The sequence below is a fragment of the Rhinolophus sinicus genome, chromosome 1 (assembly GCF_057876585.1).
Source record: "Rhinolophus sinicus isolate RSI-liver-muscle chromosome 1, RSI-T2T, whole genome shotgun sequence".
In the NCBI taxonomy this organism is placed as follows: domain Eukaryota; kingdom Metazoa; phylum Chordata; class Mammalia; order Chiroptera; family Rhinolophidae; genus Rhinolophus; species Rhinolophus sinicus.
In genome coordinates, this window is record NC_142501.1 from 80751400 (window position 1) to 80774513 (window position 23114).

Consider the following 23114-nt stretch of genomic DNA (forward strand, 5'->3'; position numbering starts at 1 on the left):
CCAACTTACTAGTGAGGTAAATTTAAATATACTTTAAAATATGTTTTTATGACACATCTGATTTTTTTTTACCATAGTGTTGATAAATTTAAACACTCTGTAAGCACAGGATATTAGGAACCCATTAGTGGTTCACAGAATTATATTTGGCTCATAAGTGTGCATGTACACTTATGCACCTGAGAAAAAATATCATTAGGTGTGTACCTGAGAAAAGATACATGGAACAAGATATTCATTTAAGTAAAGGGTAATTAAGCAAAGATATGTTTATCTGTTAAGTCATATATTTTATTTTTATAAATATTATTTTCATATAAAATTAGTATTATAAGAATTTTTCCTATTTAGACAGAGAAATAAAGATTACAAATGAAAAGATTATTTTCTGATTATTAATGTTTAGTATATAGTATATTAGATGGCATTTCAATGTGAACAATTCTAGTAGGTATGATCTAGTTTTGTTTACTTATATTTTCAGTGATTGTCTTTCTAAGACATTATTATGAACAATGCTTAATTTTATATACTTCTGCTCTTTGCATCATTAAAAATATTTTGAATTACACTGCAAACAAGTGTTAGCATAAAATGTTCAAATAATTTAAAACTAATTGGCTGATGTAATTATTTTATTATTTTCAAAAAATTTCCAATATCCAAACTTCAAATATTCAAATGTTTAATATTACAGATACTTTAACATAATATATAAATATATGTTTATAAACATATATAATTACTCAGATCACTATAAGAAGAAAATGATAAATTTCTACGATATTAAAATTTTATGTAAATTTTGTTTCTGTATAAAATGAAAACATGTTAGAAAAGAATCTCAGGGTAATGGTAATTGACTAAGCATTCTACAAAGAGATAATAAATCTAAAAATAATTATAAATTTTTAATAGTTATAGAAGGATTTTTCAAGATAAAATCTCAGCAGGTGAAAAATATCTGTACATTGGCTTTCTGAAGAATACAGAGTCCTTTGTCAATGGCACATATTTGAATTACACATTCAGTACATCCCTAAATTTTGGATACATGAATTGCTTCCATCACATAAATGTCAACTATTACAATATTGTATGTCAAATTAAATAATAAGAAATTTGTATTTTCTGTATTATTCTCAAGCAATTTCCTTTATGAACACACGGACAGCTTTAAGAACCAAATCAACAACATTACATCAATCACTGAAACATATGGCAGATAAGGAACACAAAACATTAGAGAAAATGAATAACATAAAAATTACCTTTCTCAAAAAAATCTATGCTCATCTGAATCTTAAACATGTATTCTTTTCCCTTCATACCATTCTTGATGAAAATCTTCCAGAAAAAAAATTAAAAAAATAAGGGGTTAAATTGACTGCTTCACTGTCAAGAGAAACCTATGGCCAGGGATATATCTAATTCTCAAAGATTTCATCATTAATATTTTATGAGTCTCACTGATCTGTCCTATCTAGAAGAAAAAATTATTTTTCATTTGTGCAAGCACTGCCTGCCGAGTAATAGATTTCATCTTTGTAAGCTGAGTGACGAAATGCAAATAGCCACAAAGGTAAAAGGAGGCGAAGCGTTCACTTTATTTCCTTTCCTGGAGTCTGGCTGCACTTTCCTGGAGTTGCAGCATCAGCTGAGCAATGTGAAAGACCTTTGGGGACCTACGAAGAGTGTCAGTTCTGTGCCAACATATTTTGTTTTACACATGTGAATGCCCACGTGTTTAAGTGGACTTCTAAATGATGAACTACAGTGACCTTTTTAAACTTAAATATTTACAAGGAAGTTTGGCGCCTACAACAGGGCAAAGTCATTAGCTCAGCCTTGAACATTCCTGTCATAATAGATGGGAAGACTAAAAGACAAATGAATGATCTTCGAACATTTCAAACTGAGAAGGCGGGACATCTTGCCCCTTGAGCGTGGCTTGCCTTAGCTGAACATAGGATGATCCTGGAGCTGAATATTCACTGGGCACTATCCATCCCCAGAAAAGTGAAACAGACAAAGAGAGTCCAGGACTCTCCTACAGTCAAGAATGCATTAGGCATCATCCGTCTGTTAGGTCCACCTAGACCACAGGGTCCCTCTGGGTTCACAGCAAGTGGAGTGGGGTTCCCTCATGTGGTTGAAAAGATAATTTCTACAGAAATGTATTTAGTAGTGTATAATCAGAAGGAAAAAAAAAGTCCTGTTTTCAAATGCTTATTTTCCTTTGCTAGAGAATATAGAATTCAAAACTATATAAAGCAATCGTGTTTCTATTCTTCAGAGCGCTTACCTTGATGTGTAATTATATATTAACGAGTATGATTAGTTACCATCTTTCTGATCTCGGAGAACATAAATCAGATCCTATTTAATTTGGTGAGCAGTTATATCCCTGCAGCCTTGTACACTGTTGACAAACGTGAGGTGTTCATTAAGTTTTTGTTAAAGGATTTGCATATTTTTATTTTCATCCGTATCTACTAGCATGCTCTACATAATAATAATTTTGTGGTAAGGTAATGATTTATTCAAACTACTGATCATAAATTTACATAAAACCCTGTTAGAAATTGGGTTTTATTTTAACACTGTTAAAATGTTTAAGATTAATTTTGGGGCCTCAAAGAGTTGACCATCTATTTGAGGGAATAAAGTATATCTATAAGAACTATAAAAACATGAAATATTAAGTAATAATAGAGCATATTAGTTAAAATTGTACATAGGTATTAGACACAGAAATGAAAAAACATTTCTGATAAAGAGAGCTATGTGAATAAACTCATTAAAATTAAAAGAATATTAACCACAAATATTAATGATGTTAAGAATGATATAGCTTAGAATAACTAACAGTAGGACACCAGCTATGGCTTAAGAACCATATGATTTCACTCATATGTGGGATGTAAAACTGAAAGCAACAAAGGAAAAAGACAAAGAAACAAAAACTCATAAACACAGACAACAGTTTAGTGGTTACCAGAGGGTAAGGGAGGAGGGGGGATAGTAGAAGAAGGTAAAGGGGGTCAAATGTATAGTGATGGAAGGAGAACTGACTCTGGGTGGTGAACACACAATGCAATATATACGCAGATGATGCATTATAGAAAAGTACGCTTGAAAACCTATATAATTTTACTAACCAATGTCACCCCAATAAATTTAATAAAAAATATTTTTAAAGTATCAGAAAAGAAATCTAAATCTAGCTCTCTCACTGAATTGTCTATCTAATTTTTGTAGTAAGAACACATGTTTCTCATGAAATGAAAGGATCAACATTTAACACTCACGCTAATAAAATAATACCAGAACTGTATGAGAATGTTTCTTTTTTCACACTCTAGTTGGCAGCTAAGTGACTTCAAACTTTTAAAATCTTTGCCAAAATAGAATGAATGGGGGCAGAGGGAGAATGATATCTTATTTTTATTTGATCTTTACTTATGATTTGTTATATATATATTATATATCATATATATATAATAAATATTATATATATATATATTTCTCTCTTCTCTAAACTTCAGTTCTTTTTCTATTCCCCATTTCCCTAATTTGTTTGTCCAAGCCCCAGCATCTCATTCAGGCTATAGAAATGGGCGTGGAGAAGACAGTCACTTTTAGAAAAAAGTAGCCATTTGCAGATATTGTTTAGCTAAGTAAAATGGTTGCTAGTTGTTACCCATCAATGGTTTTGCTAAAATACTAGTTTCAGCAAATAAGTTTTTTTCTTTAAAATTATTTCAGGCATATTTCCGGATAATTTTAATCAATTCAGTACTAATTTAAGGCTCTGTTTTACCAGTAACTCACAAGCTCTATTATGTCGTATCTATTCTTAGTTAAATTTGATGTCACTTTGTGAAAACAATTTTTAACCAAAAAAAATGCAGTGAGATGAATAATCTATTTAAAGCAATAATATAAAAAAAATAAATTTAAATAAGGAAATATGACATTCTAAGATTGAGAATAAATTTCCAATGTCTTTGATTTTCAAATAAAAGTACAATAGTTTTCCTTACAGCTAATATTAAACTAATTGAATGTATATAATTTTATTAAAAATAGAATGTGCTTTATAGTCCCCCAACCTTGAAAATCTTTTTGGTGATTCCATAATAATTTTTCTCTGAAACTATGTAAACTCTTTCACTAGTTGTTTTTGTTATTTTTCCATGAAAACGATTCCATGGCTTTTCTATGGATATAACCACTTGTAAACCCCACAGTCTTCTTTTATTCCAAACATCAATCACCTGAATTTAGTTTATAAACCTATTCACTTTTTTTCTTTCATCATCTCTATCACTAATGCATGACTTTTTTAAAAAAAGTCATAGTTTACTAAATAACAGAATGCTTTTTGTTATTTGTTTCTGTGCTCATTGATTCAGTTTTCTTGACTTTTAGGTATCACTTAGCAATACCTACACGTTTTTCAAAGACCAGAGGAACTTTTTTTTTTTTTTTAAGTTAAATTAAAGTATGAAAACTGGGGACTTGACTAGGTATATTCTTCTCGTGACTTATTTTTGTCCATCAGCCAAAAGCCTTTAAAATGTGTGTACAAAATTACTGCAAAATGTGAACTTTCACACTTTCAATTACTACTGCAAAACCGAGAATATTAAAATCACAAATTCCAGAGAGGAACCACAGAGTCAAGCCCAGGGAAGGGCAGGGAGGTCACTGGTGAATCAGGGATGGAAGAAAAGGGATTAACATCTGAAACTACTCTTTTGTGACATGATGGCATATAACAATGACATTGGGGAACAGTTATGAATTAAGGAAGACATATCTCACTATAACTTTTGATAGCTGTCTCTTCCAAAGCATTCAGGCTCCAAGTAATGTCAGCAGCTACCCTTTTGGCTTTTCAGTCTTATCTAAATGATATCTATTGTCCCTTCCAGCCAAGTAGATAAGTGAATCAGATAACTCTGCTGCCAAAATAATGTCCTAAAATGCAAATGTGGTCAGATCACTCTTAATTCTGATTCCTTTATGGGTTTTTCATTGTCTGTTTGGTTAAATAAATTTCTTCGCCATATATTTTACTCCCACCAAGAATCTTATGCCTCAGACACACAGACCTACCTGCCATTTTTCAAACACATTTCATGTGAACTTTCAAGCTTCAGTGCTTTTGAACATATATCCCGTTTTCCTAGACAAAACCCTGATCAAGTGTCACCTCTGTTAGAAGGTATGTAATCTCTGCAGCAATGTCATCCTCTTCTTGAGACTACAATTAGAGGACTGACTGCTAGACATCTTACTGCATTCTTTCTGTGAATATCTGTATCTTCCCAATGCTGTAAATGCAAGAACAGAAATCATATCATGTCAGCTTTGCGTTGGGAATATAAAAATATGCAATAGTTGCCAAATGGTTAATATATTGAATTAATATGAATTCATATGGCATTTTCCCCACTAATTGGAGCTTCAGGGAAAATACTTTAATGCAACAAGCTTTCTCTAACAGACATAATTTTGAATTCTATGCATTGAAATTTGAGAAAGTGTTTTTGATTTGGCAGGTATTTCTGGACCTCTTAAATAATGGATTATTATAGATTTCTTTAATGTAAGGGCTTTTAAAAATCTAGATTTTTAACCTACATTACCTCACTTTGCTTAGTCGTTAACTAAAGCTTTGCTTGGATAGGTATTTTTATAAGACAAAAGAGGGATGAAAGAAAAGGGATTAACATCTGAAACTACCGAAATGAAAATCCACATTTAATTAACAGTATGTATTTCTTATATCTATATATTTTAGTTAATAGTAGCATGTTGGGGCCTAAATTATCCAGGAAACTATAATATGTCCTCACAATAACTGACATAAATAAGTATTATAATAAATCTGCTAGAAAAATAGTGCAAACTATAAACCCTTGTTAGAGAGATGGCAGCTCCCTTTCTCACCATTCCTTTGAGTTGTTTTAATAATATTAAGTTCCTCCAAAATCTGTACAAATATTTTGTATCATGTTTAAACTCTTCTCATAACCTATTTCAGTAAAACAAAAACAAAATCAACAACAACAAAAAACATAAACTCAAAAAGAGTCTAATAGTGAGAAATATTTTCTCCAGTAGTTTATATAATAATTAATAAGACAATTAAATTATGCTTTAAAATTTACAGTGTTTTAAGTCTGAAAAATGCTTTAAGCATATTATTATCAACTATTCTTAAAACAGTCTTATTGTGCAAACTTGAGAACTTTTGATATTAGTTTTAATTTTCATATTAGAAAAGTGAGGCCACAAGATACTTGGTAATTTTCCCAAGGCAATAGAGAAAATGTGTCTTCTAGGTTTGCATTAAAATTAATTCATTATATGTTATGTGGGAGAATGCTTCTCTGAAATATTTTGCATAGTCTTTCCAAGATTTTAATAAAAAGGTAAGAGTGCATTCAAATCTAACAAAACATGTTTAGGCATCTAATTTAATATTTTATTTACTTTTTAGACATAAAAAAACGTATTTTCATGTTTTCCCCTCAAATTCTTCTTAATTGCAATTTCATTAATAAACAGTCAAGTTTACGCAATGCATTTATAAAGATATGCACATTATTTTCTAGAAATACCATTGAATTTAAAAACTAACATTTTACACAAACATTCATTCAATTCATATGACACAGAATTCCAATTTTCCTGGAAAATTGAACGTCTTTCCATAATTTTCACATTAACTCTCTCTTCATGGTCTGTTCACCCTTTGCTCACATTTCTTCATCCCTTTGTTGATTTTTTTGTCCCTTATGAAGGAATCATAATTTTTTTGAGGACCTGGGCTGAGACCAGTGTTTATAGTCTCCATTCCTATGGTTGGAAACACTTATCCACTCTGTTCTCTGTGAGATGCAGACAGCCCCATGCCCTTCATCCCTCTCTCCTAGAAGATACAGCTATACTGCAGGGGCAAACATAGGATAGTTAAAGTTTCAATCTTATGTGGTCTATATAGTTGTTAAAGGCTATTCTACCTAGGCTGTAGTAGCAGATGCGTTTACTTCTCTGACATTGAGTCACAGTATGAATCTTCGATTTGAGCTGATTACAATAAACTAAAATGAGAAGGCTTCTGTCCCTTTCATTCTTGCTCCTCTGACTTGACCATCTCTCTGTGTTAAAAGCAGCAGGCCCTGAACAGGACTCTAACACTCATCGAATAAGTTATCACCCTACACTGTCTACGTTGTGATACAAATCAGTATACTGAAACCGACCAAACAAAAATGGGAGACAGAGGTCTTACATGACATAGAAACAGAAATAAAACAGGAAGCAAGAGAATGGACATGAAGCATTGTCTCTGAGAGCTATCTAAAACCCAAGAAGTTTTTAGATAGTTATAGTTGTATGTTTCCCCTCTCCAACTTGAAACATGGAACTATGGCTCTCTACTTTGAATCATTTAGTTCAGTATAACATAAAATGAGACCTACAGCTTCAGTTTTCTTCCAAAGGAATTAGACACCTCTGAGTATGGCAGACCCATTAGTGGCTCAAGGCCTCTAATCAGATTTTTGATACACAGAGGGAGGTATCTAGAGAGACAGAATCTTCTAAGTCACTTCATTGAAAAACATAAAGCATTGTTTTTCCCTTATTGCTTTTTCCCAGAGGTCTAAGTATTTTTGTTTATTTGCTTGTTTTAACCATACAAATTATTTAGACAAAGTTTAGAGAACATTCACAATTGTCTTATAAATTTGTAGGAAACAAAAATGGTCTATGAAGTTTAAAATCTATCTAGATATTTAACTACTCATGTTAAAGGCCTATTATAGTTTATGTTATGGTTGGGTATTTTATCACATCATAATGTAATATTTACCAATCTAGAGAGTCCAATAAATTGTAAATAATTCATGCAAATAATTTTATTTAACAAATCACCCGTAACTATGAAATTCTGTTCTAAGAATTAAAATTCTATCAAACCTCAAATTAAGCAAATGTATAAACACCAAATGTATATCTGTTAAAGTAAACAAAAGAGAAGCAAGGTGATAGAAACATTTTTTTGTGCTCAAATTCTGGATTTCAGAAGAAATTCACCTGAAAAAATGAGCTCAAAGAGGGACTCATTCTCTCAGGAAACAGTTGTATGGAGTGAAACCCTGGGTTTGGATAAAGCTGATCAGGAAACCTTGGTGAACAGACATTTCTCAATGCCAGTGGGGGATGGGGTTGGCTAGGAAACCCACCCTGTAGAATGTAATGGAAGGGGGAGAGCAGTCTTTATATGCTTCCTGGAGGAAAACTGAGGAAGAAAGGAGGTCATCTCTCATCAATTTCCCCCATTGTTCCATTTTCAATATGGGCCTCCAATTTGGTGATGGTGTTGAGGAAGAAAGCGTGGGTCAAGTACTTCACTTTCAAGTAAAGAGACAGCGAAAATGTATATTTCCAAAAGCTTCTTTAGTATCTGCTCTACAGACTCCATTTATAAGGATACTGAACCATCTGTTCCATCGACAGAAGGCATATAATAGATTATGAGTCCTGCTGGTCCAGGTTGACGAGCAGAAGCAAAAACAGGAGTGAACTTTCTTGTGAAGAAGGCCAGAGCAGGAGCAGAAGTGGAATGCTAGCTGGTTGACACAGGACATAGATCCTGGATCCACAAGTCCGCTCAGATTGACATGTTCTTACTAAAAATTAGGAGGATTCCGTGGTCCTCTTGGACCTCTACCAAATGCCACAATGGGATTGCCTCTCTAAAATTTCAAATTTAACATCCACTTTAGTTAATTTTGGTCTTCTATGTGTGTTTGTGTGTTTTTTGGTCTTAAGTCATTGAAGTTTCTCAGACCAGCCTGTGCTATTTACCATATTTCATATATTTTCTTACCAAGGACAGCGTGACGATTTTTAAGGAACAATTTATTCTTTGTTTTTTTTCTTTAAGTTTGATTTTCTGTAGGTGTTCTACACTTCAGGGTTACAGTTCAAGTCTCAATCTGCTTTGCAACATTATTATTCCTCTTTCTAAAGTGTCCCTTCCCTCTACAATTAGATTCCTGGGGAAGTGTTTTTTGGTTTTGTTTTGTTTTTGTTAATTTTTATTTTTTTTTATTTAATGGTATAGTTCAGTCATTAATTTAAATTTCCAAGGAACCTTTTTAACCTCACTTTCAATCTCTGTATTTTCTGATTTCTAAGATTCATTCTTGTTTTGCAGTTTTGATGTGTGTCATATTTAGTATTTTTTTAATTTCTCCATCAAAACACACACACACACACACACACACACACACACACACACATTCCCTGAAAAATATGATCCTTCCTCTGTTTTACTGTCTATGAGACAGCCTGAGCCAATCTAATCCATAGTTGAGTGGGGTATCTGGGATTTGTGGATTATTGAGGCATTTCTTTACTATCCTCATTTTCAATGCATCTGAAGATCTCTCTCCACTCTACTGTTCTGCCACTAACCAAGCATAACAGTGCAGTGGATGAAAGGTCTGTAGTCCTTGGGGTGGGCTTTCTTAGCCTTCCTACGCTACCCCAATATTCATCAGGTCATGACCTTGTACTTGGTAAATCCCCTCCATGAAAAAAAATTGGTTAATGCTACAGAATTGGTTTGTGATGGAGACTACTTGGAATTCTAACTCATTGCTCCAACCCACAAGTGTTTTTTATTAACTTATTAAAAATCGTGCTGCTTTTTTTCTCATTCCTATCTATGGCAGAAAGTCCTCTGCTACAGTGCCCTTAGGGATGAAAGCAGTCATGAGATTCTTTTATTCTGGAAAGGCCATCTTTTTCTGCAATTTGGTCATTTAATTTTGTGTCTGCAATTCTCTGAGAAGTTAAAAAAAAAAATGACTTGCTAGGTTATCTATCTTATTTTCAAGCATTCTTTTAATAAGCTTCTCCCCACAAAACTCCTCTTTCTCTTGATGAGGCAACCCTAGCTACAAAGATTTAATTCAAGTCAAAGTTGAGATAATATAGATTTACTTCTCCAATACTTAAGCCATCAGCATTGCTGATCCTTCAATAAATGAATGAGTCAATGACAGCACCCCAAATTAGAAAATACTTAAAAGTATACGTATGAGTTTTAGATTTTACTTTGTCTGAAATCTAATACATGTAGAAGAAAAACTCCAATTTCAATATTCCACATATAATGTGGCACTGAGAGGAGGAAGTGAACATGTATAAACTATAGGATGTCGAGTAAGCAAATTAATCTATACAATATTTTCATTCTCAGTGACGTCTACCCTATCCTTCCAGTTCTCCAGGTCAATTAGAGTCATTCTTCACATTATCTTATAACCCATATCCACTTCATCAGGAAGCCCTGCTGGCCCTAGTTTCAATAAACATCCATTTTATAACCATGGTTCAATAAAACTACTGCTATCACCTTGGTCCAAGCTACTATAATTTCTTACCTGGATTTAACTTAATGGTTTTAGCTCATCTCCATTCTTTCATTTTTGCAACCTTACCTCCTTGCCTACCCCTAACCCATTTTTAGGGTAACCAGAGTAACCTTATTAAAACGAGAGTCAGGTGATCTAATTCCTCTGCACAAAACCTTATAATATCTTCTCATTTATTTTGAAATAAATACCAATTACAGTGTTCTAAAGGGTCCTCACTGATCTCCTATTCCTCCCTTTTCTTCCTTCAACTGCGGCCACACTGTTTTTCTTATTTTGTGCACATGCTTGTGAAACTCCTAATGTAGGAACTATGCTCTGGATGTTCCTTTTTTATTTTTTTTCAATCTCTTCTAAATATTTTCATGGCTCTGACACTTACCCCCCTTCAAATCACTGTTCAAATATAACCTGCTCAAAGAGGTCTATCCTAACCATTAAACTGCAAAATCCTCTCTCCAAATGGTCATTCTAATACCTCTCAACTAGTCCTATTTTCTATTTTTTTTCTATAACATCTATCATATTCTCATATACTATGTAATTTACTTATTTATTTATTATTTATTATTTTTCTTCTCAGATAAGTTTGCAAACTTTATAAGAATAGAACTTTTTTTCCTCCCTGATGGCTTGCAAGTACCTGGGAAATAATAGATATAATAAATATTTGTTGAAAATATTAACCAAGAGGGAAAATTTTATAAATCAGTCTCTTTCTCGTGCATTGATTCATCAAGACATTCTCCAACAGATATTTTCCCCAAATTTCAACTTTAGTATAAATTAATGATCTGTAGTGAAAATTACCTTAAATAGTATTTATTCACATAACCATGGTAAACTATACCATGATTTTCTTGGTCTTCTAGCTTTCAGACAGAAGATCATAGAAATTCTCAAATTCCATAATTGCATAAGCCTGGTAGGTACTTTTATTGAGAGAGCGAGAGGGAGGGAGAGAGAGAGAGAGAGATTTCAATGCTCTATCTATCCTTAAAGAGATTTTTTAAAAAATAATAAAACATTGCTAGGACACACAGAGTTATAATTAGCAGGACACACCTAGAGTAGTTACCTTCTACCAGTGTCAGAAACAATCAGATTTAGAATTATATTTTTGTGCTGAGTTCTAATAATGCAGTTAATTGACTTTTTTTTTTTTTTTTTTTACATTAACCAACTGAAAAGCAAACTCATTATTTGGACAAACCCATGGGAAAGCATGTACCTAATTTCCATATTCAAGGATATGCTAGCGTTTATAAACAAGCATGAAATTTAGATGATCATGTAGAATATTGCCATTTGCTCTAAATTGTAGCTAAAGAAGAAGTTCAAAACTTATGAAATAATACAGATAGACCCAAGGTAAAATTCCAAAGTAATATACTTTTAAATGCAGTGGCAGGTAATGGAGAACATGACATGACAAAGCACAAAGAGTATAGAGAAGTGCACTTAATCATTGTAAGTGCATAATGAAAATAGAACAGCAAAAAGCTATTTGACTTTTGGAAGTAAGTACCAAAACATCATGGGAATATATGGACATGGGAAAAATACAGACCCAAAAGAAAGTCAAAGCTAAAACAGTCAATCTCTTTTAGAGAGAAAAAAAATCAAATAAGCACTATAAAGCAAAATTCAGAGGCTCAAACAAGGCAGAAAAAATTCATAGAGATAACCCCAATTCTTTTGGAATAATAACATAGCTATGTAAATAATTTATAAAATATGCTTTGCAATTGGCTTTTAACAGTTTCAGTTAGGCCATGCAATATTTATTAACTCTACTTCTGGTTATCAATAGCAGTAATAATGGTTAACATTTCTATAGCTCTCAAAAGAAGGGCTGCTGGGTTATGCAACTCTAGGGAGCATATCCTATCACATATAATACCACATGAATGATTTCCCTTAGCATCAGGTGATGTACCATGTTTTCCCGAAAATAAGACTGGGTCTTATATTAATTTTTCCTCCAAAAGACGCATTAGGGCTTATGTTCAAGGGATGTGATTCTGAAAAATCATGCTAGGGCTTATTTTCTGGTTAGGTCTTATTTTCAGGGAAACATAGTACTAGCAATAGCACTGTGTGCTAGGGATTTACATATGTCATTAATTAATTTAATCTCAATAACTGTACAAGTTAAAAATTTTTATTATTAGCGCTTATTAGATTCTCTCTAGAAAAACAGGGCCAACAGAAAATTTCTCTCTCCTCTCTCTCTCTCTCTCTCTCTCTCTCTCTCTCTCTCTCTCTCTCTCTCTCAATAAAAGTATCTACCAGGCTTATGCAATTATGGAATTTGAGAATTTCTATGATCTTCTGTCTGAAAGCTACAAGACCAAGAAAACCATGGTATAGTTTCACTCTATGTCCAAAGACCCGAAACCAAGAGGGCCAATCGTGTAAATGCTGCTACCGTGTTTCTTCTAAAATAAGATCTGCTGGACAATCAGCTCTAATGCGGCTTTTGGAGCAAGAATTAATATAAGACCTGTTATTATATTATGTTATGTTATGTTACGTTACGTTACATTAAGTTACGTTACATTACATTACATTATATTATATTATGTTATATTATATTAAGACCTGGTCTTATAGTAAAATAAGACCGGGTCTTATATTAATTTTTGCTGCAAAAGATGCATTAGAGCTGATTGTCCGGCTAGGTCTTATTTTCAGGGAAACACGGTATGAGGGTAGGAGAATATAGATGCTCCAGCTCAGTCATCCATTTCAGGCCCCCAAAGAATTGAATGAGGCCCACCCATGTTGTTGAGGGCAACCTAGTTTACTTATTCTACCAATTCAAATGCTAATCTTATCTGGAAACATCTTCACTGCACTCCCAGAAACAACGTTTTGCAAAATATCTGGGCAGTCAGGATCCTGTCAAGCTGACAAAGAAAATTAACTAATGCATCTCAATTTTACAGATTTGAGGACTAAACAACAGAGTCAAATTACTCGCACAAAAAATAGCTAATGAATTGGAGCCTGGATTTTAATGTAGGGAGTCTGTCTTCATGACTACTGTTCTTAACTAGGATACTATACTGCCTCTTCAAAACAAGACTCATTTAATATCTTCAAAGTTTTGGGCACTATTTTTAGTGCTAGGAATTAGCAATGAACAAAAAAGCAAGTCTCTTGCTCTTGGGAGCTTTCATTTCGGTAAGTGTATTCAGACAATAAGTAACAGCTAACGCATAGGGTGTTTATTGTGTGCCAACCACTGTTCAAAGCTCTTTATAAGTATTAACACACTCAATCCTCACAACAGCCCTATGAAATAATCACAATTATTATCCCTCTTTTACAGATGATAGAACTGAGGACAAAAGGATTCAGTGGCTTGTCCAAGGTTATGAAGCGGGCAAATGGTATTTCCTCCACTCTTCAATACTTTGCTATACTCTCTTAGTTCTATTGAAACCACCCAAGAACACTCATGTCATTACACTAACTATTCAAAAAAGACTTTCTGAAGTAAATACAAATTTCTAAAAATTTCTGATTTTCTCTTATCTGGTTTTGTTTCCCACCATACATTTAAAAATCTCAGGTCAGACCAATGCTCTTGTTATCGTTGTCCGTGTGAAAGAGGAGGAGAAAATGATATCATTGCAAATAAATGATAATGAAAGTAAAGAGCTACATGGAGTCATAGATAGATAGATAGACAGCCACAGAGAATGACGCATATATATATATACACACATATTATTTTCTCTTTTTCACTTCATATATCTCACCTTATATAAAGCAAAGGGTGTTTGGAAAGATGTTTGGATATATGGGCAAATAGTGATGGGTTGATTAGATGGGTAAAAAGAAGTAGGTAAGTAGGTTGGTGAGAGACAGACAGACAGAGAAACAGAGAGAGAAAGAGGGAGACAGGGATTTACGTATACTAACAAACTGAATATAATAAATATATAACTGAAGAGAATTAAAATTGAATTTGGAAAAGAGAATACTGTGCCAATATATTTACCACTTTTTTTCCTGAAAATGGATTTAAAAGAATTACCTAGTTTCCTAAGCCTTTATTCAGGTAGTTTTCTTCTTTGGGGAATAAAAATATCTAAGACTCCTTAACCTTAACCTGAAGTCTCATATCATTAATAGTATTATGGTATTAAAACATCAGAGAGAAGTAGGAGCTGCATTTCCATTCCTTTATATAAAGCATACTTCAAAACAAGTCCATATAAAAGGTTAAAAAATTAGTCCATAATTCCATTTTTGAGGGTTATGAAGAATCTTAAGAGACCTACAGAGCACCCATATACTCAAATTGCAACACTGGCTTTTTTTATAAAAAGGTGGATTATTCCACAAAGTACAAACTGCACTTACTGATTATGACATACTATTCAGTAATGGAGATGGAAAAACAAGTATGTTGAATAGGTACTTTTGCTAATGAAGTTCTTGAGGTTTATCTGAGTGATTCCAGTTGATTAGGAAATATTTTCTCTTATAATTATTTAATACATTGAGAAATGTGCATTATATTATTAGAATAAAACAATGGCTCAAATGGAAATGTAAACACATAATCCAGAACTCTTATTTCTGTTACCATTTCTGTCTAAAATCATGAAGGGAAGAGTAACCTTTGTTATTGCAGTTTCTGAAAATAGAATATATATATCTACTAAGTTCAAACTTCCACCTCATATTCCAAAGTGGAGGTCAGTGCAGATCTATATCTTCCTTCTGGAAACTGTTATACAATTAAATAGAGGAAAAAGGCAAATTTCTTAGTAGTGAACATTGGTTCTTTTGATTTTAAGGTTTAATTTGGCATTCAATTACGTGTGTGTGTGTATGTGTGTGTGTGTGTGTGTGTGTGTGTGTATTATATGTGTATATATTAGGTTGGTGCAAAATACTTGCAGTTTAAAAGTTACTTGTAAAAAACACAATTTTGCACCAACAAACATATCTATCTATCTATCTATCTATCTATCTATCTATCTATCTATCTATCATCTATCTATCTATCTCCTCTAGCTGTTAATGACAAAGAACTTTATATTAAATAGATTAAATATCAATGGTCTTTTATATTTTTTTTCTCCAGACTGAAGAGCACCCAAAGGATGTTGAATGATGTATTATCAATTCACCAGACAATAACCTGATTGTCTTATTGTCCTTACTTCTTCTCCCTGACTCTATCACACTTATTAATGGTAAAATAGTAAGGTATGATTTTAACAGTTCTCCCAATGAGTGCCTTGATCAAAATGATTTCCCAAATGACATGAAGACTTTACATTGAACTACGAAGGGGACCATTTCTTAAATTTATTTCCACCCAACATATCTGAAAGATAGTATACACCTCTCTCAGTAATAATGCCAAAGCAAGGATTTTGCAAAGAGTGAGAAGCACATACACTGAAGAGTGAAGTTTGAAATCCTTGAGGAATAGCTGACATTCATATTATCCTTAGTTTATCACCACTATTAAGTACAGAAGATTTTTTTTTTTTAATTTAGGCAAGCACTCTAACTGATTTTATTAAAATTTTTCATAAGTGATTCCTTTTCTAAATTAGTTCTCTAGGAGACCAGTGCTCAAAAGGAAGATTCCACAATATAGAAGAGGTTTAATAAGAAAAAAAATATAAGAAGAACTTTTTTCGTTATTGTTCCGGAGAAGAGAAGATTTATGTTAGTACAGTTGTATGAACAGATGGGAACCCCTTGCTGACAAGGCCAGCATTTTTATATTGTGTATCTAGCTAAATCATGGCAAGAGATGGTACTTGCTAATCTTTTTTTTTTTATAAATGGGATTAAGAATAATTCACTCAGGGAGATTAAAGAACACAGAAAACAACCTCATTGTCTCTTATAATTGTAAAGGAACTGAGAGAGTGTCTCTCTTTTTCCATTTAAGAATTTTGCCTAAGTATAACCAACACTAAGGCAAAGATGAGGAACTCATAGGTGACGTGCTGAGAGTTCAGGTTACAGAAATGCTGAACTGAAAAAGCAAAAGGAAAATGTCAAGCAGTGATGAAAGAATGGTACATTCAGCAGTCTCCTTTTTAAAATATCTAAGAACACCCAATAGTAATTACTAAATATTACTATATAGTAAGGTCTTGTCTAATAGAGTTTAGGGGTTAGAATATAAAGACAGCAAAAAAAAAAATAAAAATTGATGGATAATTACCCTTAAAACATTCCTGTTTACTTAAAAAATATAGTACACACACACACACACATACACACACATATACACACACACATACTGTTTAAACATTGTGAATAAAGTGAAATGGAAACTACTGAAAGCATGTTCACAGCTGTCAACTCATTCACTGTCAGCTCATTCTTATTCTGTCTCTGTGTATGTGCTCATTAAATGGAATGGCTAAGTCACGAGCTTTCTCTCTTTTTCTCTTCCCTTTGCTTCTCTTCATTTTTTTCTTTTTCTTTTTAGTTGATTTTCTACCCCATTACCACCCAAAAGATGCTTTGAAACTCTTCTTGCCATGTTGTCAGTTCTATTACACTAAGTGGTCATACCTAAACCCACCCCCATGCCTTGAACCTTGGATATGACTACTCCTCTAAGCTTCAAAATGCTTGTTTATTAAGAATGACTCATGAGAGATCCAAGATGGCAGAGTAGTTAACACTGTGCCTTCCTTCCATAAGCACATTAAAATAACAACTAAATTACAGTAAAATCATCCTGGAGAACCATCTGAAATCTAGCTGAATATTTGTTTTCTGACTAAGGATATAAAGAAGAAGCCACATCAAGATTGGTAAGAGGGGTGGGGAAGTGAAACAGGCTGGCCTCAACCACTGTGCAGCAGTTGAGAATCAGGAGGGCTATCTCTGCTGTGGATGTTCCACCCAGAGGAGTGAGCAACACCAGCCCCACATCAGATTCTCTGGACCAGAGTATTGGTGCTAGGAAGAGGAGCCCCCACAACTTCTGGCTATGAAAAGCAATGGAAATTCTGACCAACCAGGTGGGGTGGAGGGCTATGGGAAACTCAGGCATCCTTTTAAAGGACCCAAAAAAGACTTACTTGCAGGCATTCAACCTGGGCTCCAGTGAAGGGGGAATGACGTGAGGGCATTGGAGGCACATGGAGGGGCAGACTGAGTTGTGTGACTTCAGGGCAAGGGATGGAGGACAGTCACAATTTCCCCTGTGTGGGATACTTCTCTTGTGCAGCCAGGAGGTAAGCACCATCTTTCCTGTGTTGAACTAGCACACACAGGCCAAATCTGAATCTGATTGGCTTGATGATTTACACTGGGACCCTGCCCCACCCAACTCCCTCAATGCCCAATGCACTTTCTCAGGAAGCAGCCAGCCCAGTTCTCATTGCACTTTTTCTCAGAAAACTATCAAAATCCATGGGCCCCAGGTAGGTGGCAACTGGCCTTGATGTGCTATGAGACATTTGCTGAGTAGCTCTGGACTCAAACTGGCACCAAACCAGAATCTATATGAACCTGGTGACCACAAATCTTCCCACTCTAGTGACTCCCTGAGGACCTGCCTCATCCAACTTGTGGACTGCACAGGCTTTATCAGTGGCTGAACCTTAAGGGAGGCAGCAGGTAGCATCAGGCCTCGGGGTGTCCTGGCTTTTTGAGGAGCTATCCCAGACCAGGAACTGGTAGAAGATGTCTTTGGTTCCCAGGATGGCCTCTCCCATGAACCTCCAGGTTTAGCACAGGCAGTGAACTACTACAGATCATTTTGTAGCTCCCACCAGGTACTCTCTGGATGGTAACAGTCAGGGGGTGGCCTGGGACTGCATCAGTGACCTTCCCAAAAGGCCCCAGAACCAAGATATTAGAGGTTGGCTTCAGACTACAGCAGAGCACCACCCAATTAGTCCCATAAGCAGCACACACAAAGGGCGGTCTCAACAAGCACCAGAGCCTGTGGGGGGGTGAATCCCACTCAGTGGGGTAAGCCCCTCTCACAGCAGCCATTAATCTGTGGACATGACCAAACCCCACAGCCAGTCAGGCTGAAGGTGAATCTCACACATTGATGTGCTAATAGCAATCAAGGCTCAGCTATAACAGGAATGCTCACACAACCCACAAAAGCGACACTCCTGGAGCACCCAGTGTAGGTGACCAGGGAGACTGTGCCAGGACCCTACAGGGCACCTACTTCATAAAGTTACCAAGCCAAGGCTGGGAGACATCAGATATACCTAATACATAGAAACAAACACAGAGAGACAGCCAAAATGACGAAACAAAGAAATGCATCTCAAATGAAAGAACAGGAGAAAACTCAAGAAAAAGAAGTAAATGAAATGGAGGCAAGCAACCTACCAGATACAGAGTTCAAAACACTGGTTATAAGGATGCTCAAGGAACTTAGTGAGAACTTCAACAAAGAGATAGCATGCATAAAAAATGGCATAGAAACCATAGAAAGGAACCAGTCAGAAGTGAAGAATACAATACTTGAAATAAAGAATACACTACAAGGAATCACCAGCAGCCTAGATGAAGCAGAGGATTGAATCAACAATTTGGGGAAGAAGGTAGCAGAAAACACCCAATCAGAACAACAAAAAGAAAAAAAAAATCCGAAAATTGAGGAGACTTTAAGAGACCACTGGAACAACATAGGGTAACAGCATTCATCTCATAGAGGTACTAGAAGGAGAAGAGAGAAAGCAAGGAATTGAGAATCTATTTGACACAATAATGACTGAAAAATTTCCTAACCTGCTGAAAGAAATAGACATACAAGTCCAGGAAGAGCAGAGAGTTCCAAACAAGATGAACCCAAATAGACCCATACCGAGACACATTATTATTATTTTTTTTAAAGGTTAAAGACAAAGAGAGAATCCTAAAAGCAGCAACAGGAAAGCAACTACTAACTTATAAAGGAGCTCCCATAAATATTTTAGCTGATTTCTCAACAGAAACTTCACACCCAGATGGGATTGGCATGAAATATTCAAAGTAATGAAAAGCAAGGACCTATGAGGTCTGACAATTAAGTTCGCAAACGCATCCTCGAAAAACTGCTACCTACCTCATTACTGAATATCACTATGGTCACCTTTGAAGTACTCCCCGTGGAAGCTATGAAGTGATGCCAGCACGTAGTCTACCCTTCAAAGCAATTTTGGAACTCTTTTTCTGGAATGGCCATCAGAGCTGTCGTCGTATTACCCTTGATGTCCTGAATGTCATCAAAACATCTTCCTTTCAATATTTCTTTTATCTTTGGGTAAAGAAAGAAGTCATTGGGGGCCAGATCAGGTGAGTATAGAAGGTGTTTCAATACAGTTTACTGGTTAAAAACTCTCTCACAGACAATGCTGCATGAGCTGGTGTATTGTTGTGATGCAAGAGCTCCTTCAGGACCATTTTTACATACACCTTTCTCATACCAAGATTTTCAGTTAAGATTTTCCTTTTTCTCTATCAATGTTTACTGGGTCTGTTATGCTTCTCACAGTCAGCCAACAATTTTGATGCACAATTTGACCAGTTTTTGCAATGTTTTCATCAATTCTGCTCGTTACTAGCCTCCCTGATCTGTCCATCAGTGACACATTCTCTCCCCTCAGAAAAATATTTAATCCATTTGTACACTGCCATTTTCCTCATGGCATTATCCCCATAAAATTGGACTAACATGTCGCTGATTTCACTTCCATTCTTGCCAAGTTTAACAAGAAATTTAATGTTTGTTCATTGTTCTAATTCAAGCTTAGATATTCTTGTGATGGCACACAAAACTTGCAATGGTAATAATGAACATCACTCAGCAAGACACCATCACATGTCGACACAAACACAATTGTGAGACACTGATATACAAAGGTTATGAAACCTTCCAGTGCTGTTTGTACAGTGTTGCCAATGTAAGCACATGGTGGCAATTTCTGGAACTTAGTTGTCCAACCTTGTATAGTCAATAGTATCATAATACTTATGTATGGTGTCAGATGGGTACTATATTTGCTAGAGTGATAGATGGGAGAGGGCAGAGTGAAAAAGGTGAAGGAATTAAGAAGTACAAATTGGTAGTTACAAAATTGTCATGGGATGTAAAGTATAATATAGGGAATATAATCAATAATATAGTAATAACTATGCATAGTACAGGTGGATATTAGATAGGGAATCACTTCTTAAATTATATAAATGTCTAATCACTATGCTGTACATCTGAAATTAATATAAAATAATATTGAATGTCAAGAAAATTAAATTAAATTTTAAAATTAAGAAAAAAACAAAGCAAAAGACTGATACACAGTGTCCATTGCCACACTGCCATGCCACTGTTTGACTCCCATTTTGGCAGATGCAGTTGACCAGGCATCTTTTCTTTTTCTAAGCAGAATGTAAACTGGATTTGTTATCTCTCCATTCTCTAATCTTCCTGTCTGGATTTCTTTCTCTCTCTCTCTCTCTCTCTCTCTCTCTCTCTCTCTCTCTCTCTCTCTCTCTCTCTCATCTTTTTTGCCACCTGATAGATCTAAATATTCTGGCGTTATCTAAAGTTACTGCTTTGTCTTGCCTGATCCAATTCTTTTCCTTTGGCTGGGAAAGCAGATGCACTCACACTTATGGGTGATTTATTTGGGCTCACTTAACATGTGGAGACTGACTCAAGCTTTATCATATACTTAGGTTTTCTTTTTCTGTTTTTAAATTATAATTTATATTTTTGTTACCATGTTAAAAATATTTCGAATTATATGAAGTGTTATTAAAACATCAGAAGAAGGAACTTAAAGAATTACCACATCTGTCTAATGACTTAATCTGGTTATGAACATATGTTAGTGAACACACATACACACACAGACACACACACATACACACACACACACACACACACACACACGCACACACTTCAAATGTATCATGAATTTAATAGGAACCAAGACATTGCAACCAGAGTTTCATGTCTACTGCTATAATAATGGCAGGTGGTTAGAGTTATATATTCTACCCAAAATTATTAGATATGGATAAAAAGAAAGGGGAGCTTATCAACAAGAGTGAGGACATATAAAAATAAATATTCTGTCCGATAATGTTAGCTTCCCAGTGTGAGTATGATTAAGAACACAAAGATGGTTTTCCATTACCATAAAATTTTTTGTTTCACAAAATGAAAGTATTTAATTTTTAGAATAGGCTTATGCAGTTAGCATGGAAATGTCTGCTTTTAAAAGAAATTATACACAAAATCAAAGCTATACATAGTATAGATGTTTTCTGGACCTTCAACTTAAGTAAAGGAAAAAAATTAAAAGTGAATGAAATTTAGTTGAAGTGAATAGAAATCACCATTGCTCCCATGTCATTCAATAGAATAAGGACAGAGGGAGTGTGTGCTGTGATGTAAGTTTTAGTACACCCCATGAAAGAAAATATACACAGTTATTGTGGGTAAGAAAGCATTACTAATGAAATATAAATAAACAAACAAACAAACAAACATTTGAAAGTCTCCCAGATGATAAATTATGTTCCAAATACACATCCTAAAAATCTGTAGATGTTAAAAAACAATAATATATTGTTTTCATTTTTATTGATTTCTTGCTATGGTGACTTCTGGCAATGATGGGAAGGCAACACAGTCCAAGTGATTTAAATCTGAGAGTCTGTGACCCAAACCAGAAATGAGTATTTATTGGACTGAAATTAGGAATCCCATTTTAATTTTCTATATATCCTACTTATTATGGTTTTACACTTATTTTGATAGCTTTTTTTTTTGGCCACACACATTTGCAAATTCACCATGAATCCAGTTATCGGTAATAGTCAAGAGATAGTGTTGATTCAGCACAAATGATAACACTAAGGAACAATGCTTGCAATGCAAAATGGAGAATATTTGCTATGGGGATTGAATGAAGTCTGGGAGTGACATCTCAGTGATATTATCACTATTGGTGTGAATTCAGCTTTTACATTTAAGCTTTGCTCAATTGCTCAGTTACAGAAAGGGCCAGAGAGATCATGCTGATTTCTAATAGGAAAAAGAAAAAGAAAAAAAGAAGGGCTCTACAGAAATAAGGCCAACTATTTTGAAACATCTCTTTCCTGTTGTCCTAAAACAACATGGTTGAGTGTGAAAGGCAATAGTCTCTGTCTCATGGGATGTAGTATAGAGAGTTAGACAACTGAGATGCTTACTTACATTTTTCATTAAAAAAAGTTCATATTGTGAAGCTTACCTGTCACTACAGAATGCAGACATTATATAGCCTATTACAGTTAGTGCAGTGTACTGTCTAGGGACCCCTTACCCAGTGGGAGCTCTTTGTAGCAGAATCCTCACCAAGCATTTTTCTGCAGGCAAAGCATTTCTGTTGGAAATGCTGTGAGTCATGCACAACTCTGAAACTCTCTTTCAGAGATGTCACAAAGTAGACCCCAGAAATAATATAATAAAAAGAGCACTAGACTGAAAACCAAAAGACAGTATATGTAATTCTGGTAATGCCATTAAACTAGTCACGTAACTTTATGCTGGCCTCAATTTCCCCTTCTGCAAAATGAGTACTTTAGACAAAATCATCGTTAAGGTCTTTTCAACTCTAAAATCCAATGCTTCCTTTCAACATTGCT

The 23114-nt window shown here is 34.6% G+C and overlaps 1 protein-coding gene across 5 annotated transcripts in view; it reads right to left on the reverse strand.

The window, feature by feature from the left end:
* MGAT4C (MGAT4 family member C) overlaps window positions 1–23114 on the reverse strand; it is a 669114-nt gene that overhangs the window by 37400 nt on the left and 608600 nt on the right. The window contains exon 1 of one of the 5 annotated variants that reach the window (XM_088801050.1): window positions 5125–5313. The exons of the other annotated variants lie outside the window; for them this stretch is intronic. The gene's annotated coding sequence lies outside the window, so the exon portion shown is untranslated. Of the gene's footprint in view, window positions 1–5124; window positions 5314–23114 lie in introns of those variants that run through there. 5 annotated transcript variants of the gene reach the window in all.